The following is a 3,828-nucleotide window of genomic DNA, read 5'->3' on the forward strand; positions in this document are numbered from 1 at the left end:
TGGGAATACGAGAGATACCAGGAGCATTCCCAGTGGGGAGATGTGAGAGTGCAAGAACTCTTCCCTTGGGAATGTGAGGGACACAAGGAGCATTCCCAGTGGGGAGATGTGAGAGTGCAAGAACTCTTCCCTTGGGAATATGGGAGATACCAGGAGCATTCCCAGTGGGGAGATGTGAGAGTGCAAGAACTCTTCCCTTGGGAATGTGAGGGACACAAGGAGCATTCCCAATGGGGAAATGAGAGTGTCCAAGAGCTGGACCTGTGGGAATATGAAAGATACCAGAAACTTTCCCAGTGGGGAGATGTAAGAGCCCAAAAATTGTTCCCTTGGGAATATGAGGGACACAAGGAGCCTTCTCAAGGGGGAAATGAGAGTGTCCAAAAGCTCAGAGATTGGGAATATGAGAGATACGAGGAGCCTTCCCAGTGGAGAAATGTGGGAGTCCATGAACTGTTCCCTTGGGAATATGAGGGACGCAAGGAGCCTACTCAATGGGGAAATGAGACTGTCCAAAAGCTCTATGAATGGGAATATGAGAGATACGAGGAGCCTTCCCAGTGGAGAAATGTGGTAGTCCATGAACTGTTCCCATGGGAGTATGAGGGACACACGATGCCTTCCCAATGGGGAAATGAAAGTGCCCAGAAGCTTTACCAATGGGAATATGTGAGACACCATGACCTTTCCCAATGGGAAGGCCCAATTGGCCAAGAGCTGTATGAAGGGGAAGTCAGACAAGACCCAGAGTTGTCCCAAAGGCAACCCTGGAGAGACAGAGAGGAGTTGGAGGATGGTGTGGAAGAGATCACCATCCACACCATCTGGGTCAGCCCCAAGTACCCACAGCTCCTGCAGGACCCCGATGCTGTTCCCCAGGACTCGGCCAAGGCAGCAGCTTCTCCTGCCTTGGCTGAGCAGGTGAAGGCAGCAGGGGCACAGAGCCAGGGCCCTGCCCCGCACAGCCCCTGCTGCCCCCCCAGCCCCTGCCCTGGGTGGCTGGAAGCCCTCGGGGAGCAGTGCGAGGGGGCAGGAGGGGGGACAGATCTGCCAGGGCCACAGACTGTCGAGTGGGACTTGGCCAGAGAGGAGAGAGAGAGGGAACCCTACTTGGGCCAGCAACTAACCCAGTGGGGAAAGGAGAGTGCCCAAGGGCTATCCCAATGGGAAGATGAGAAATACCGAGATCTCTCTCGACTGGAATTTGAGAGAAACCAAGAGCTGTCACATGAGAAAAATGTGAGATGCCAGGAGCCTTCCCAAAAGCAAGATATGAATGTCCCAGAGCTCTACAAACAGGATGACAAAATAGACCAAGAGCTCTCAGAAGGTGAGATAGACCCAGAGCTGTACCACTGGGAATCTGACAGACACCAAGAGCTATTCAATTTGCTGGACATGGGAATCCAAGAGCTGCCCCAAGAGGAAAACAACGGCGACAAATTTCTCCAATGGGAACACTCCATTGTCCAAGAGCTGTCTGAAGGAGGAATGAGACAATATCCAAAGTTGTCCCAAGAGGGAGGCAATAGTGACAAAAAGGAGTCACAGACAGACAGGGAATGCATCACCATCCACACCATCTGGGTCAACCCCAAGTACCCTCAGCTCCTGCAGGACCCCGACACTGTTCCACAGAGCCAGGGCCCTGCCCCACACAGCCTCTGCTGCCCCCCGGAGCCCTCAGCTCCCCAGCCGGGAGCCCAGGCCCTCAGGGAGCCGCCGGTTCCCCCGAAGAAACGCCCGTCCCGCTTCAGGCAGGCGCTGCGGGCGCTGCGGGTGCTGTTCCGCTGCCCCTGCCTGAGGCCACAGACGGACAATCAGTGCCCGCTGCCCGCGTCAGGCCGGGGCCCGCAGGTGGCGGCTGGCCCGGAGCCTGCCCCTGTCACACGGGCTGCCTTTGATGGCCAGGTGTCAGGGACATCAGGTCCTTGGCAGGAGAAGGGCCTGGCTGAGCCTTAGGCCTTGACAGGCACCAGTGGTGTCAGAGCCACGGGCAGGGCCACAAAGCCTGGGGACAAGGAGCTCCTGCTCAGAGGGGACACCAAGGACGTACGAGTGACAGCCACAAGGACTTTTGGCAGAACTTCCCAGATGAGGACAAAACTCATAAAGCCAACTCAGCAACTGTGCTGAAATCGGCTCCAGCTGGGGAAAAGGTACTTCTGGCATGGGGAGACGGCGACCACCGACTCCTGGCCCAGAGACCCCATAACCCAGAGAGAAAAAAGGACACTCTTCAAAAGAAAAGGAAGACTGAGCATAGAGAAAGAGTAGTTAGCACAAGAAGCAAAAGACTCTTATATCCAATATAATAAAATATTAAGACACTCATATTAGCTAATTATAAATTACTGTTAAAAATATTAGGTAATAATAATCAAAATACTATACTAATATTTAGTAAATAGCAAAAATGTAATACTAATATAGCATCCAAATTAAATATTCCATGTAATTTAATATTTATAATATCAATATATATTATTAATAAGAAGTATCTTTTGAATATAATAAGATAGAGCATACATATATGATACAGAACATTATATATGGCATATATATGCATGTAATATCTAAATATTTAGATATGATACTACAAAAGTATTATAATAGTTTTAAAAGGAAATAATGTGTGAAATTAGTAAGAAAACCATGTAACTGGTATCCAGTACACATGAATGCCTTTGTCTAGTAAAATGTATAAATAGTGAAATGTTTTGATAGTCACTGTGCTGGCTTAGTGGATTTGCCCCCCAGCACCTGTTTCTGTGCAGAACTGTAAATAAAAGAAATATCTGAACTCTGTGTTGGGATCATTTTCTTGCACACGGGGTGAAAGAATCCGTTTTGGGACAACAGCCTTGCCATGGACACATTGATAAAAGATGCTGTTTTTCCTGCCATGCTCGCCTGTGCCTGCCCCATCTTGGGAGCCAGATGGGTGCAGGCAAAGCAGCAGAGACCTGAAACTCGGCGGCTGCGCGGTCGCTGCGGCCAAGACAATCCCACGTCAGCCACGAGAGCCTCTCTGGGAACAAGCAACAAATCCCAGAGGGCTCCTCTCCGAGCCGCTCCCCGAGTCCCTGTACCGAGAAGTTGTGGTGCAGGTGTTTGGGGAATCTCCTGGGGCTGTTTGGACCAGCTGTGTGGTGTTCCCAGTGCACACCCGGCAAGCTGAATTCCCCCACAGGGACAAGGGCAGCTCATCTGGAGGTGAACCCTGGTTCCTTAAATAATCATTTTTTGGTATCAACCTCCTGGCTGGGTGGCCAAGAGCAGCCTCCCACAGTGACACTTTCTCCCTTGGTTTGTCCCTCAGTCCTTCCCCAGAGGCTTTCAGGTGGCCTTGCCAACTGCAGCTCCAGACATTCCAGCCCCTCCAGTACATCCAAAGCTCAGGGCAGTGCCCTGCACACTCCCAGCCGTGCCCTGCACACTCACAGGCTGCAGTGCTGCTTCAGCTGTCTACAACAGGGCCTTGCCTGTTTGTACACTCGTCATGGTGCCCTGCATGCACACCCCATGTGTGCTCACACTCCTGCTCTTCACGCACTCCGCTTGCACCCTTACACTTATGCCCAGCACCCATCCCAGGCACACATCCCTGACGCAGTGCCAGAGACAGCTAGCTCTCCCTCAGCTCCATGTCAGGAGTGGGACACACCTCGGGAACAGGATGACCCAAGGTGTGGCTTAGAGCAAAGCTCTATGGCACTTTTCGCTAGTCAGGCTCAGTGTGGAGCCAAGAATGAGGGGAGGTCTTTTGTATGGGTTTTGAAGATTGGCTTAATCTCCAATGGAGCCAGGAACAAAAGACACCAGTTG

The sequence above is a fragment of the Parus major genome, chromosome 1 (genome assembly GCF_001522545.3).
Source record: "Parus major isolate Abel chromosome 1, Parus_major1.1, whole genome shotgun sequence".
Taxonomy (NCBI): Eukaryota; Metazoa; Chordata; class Aves; order Passeriformes; family Paridae; genus Parus; species Parus major.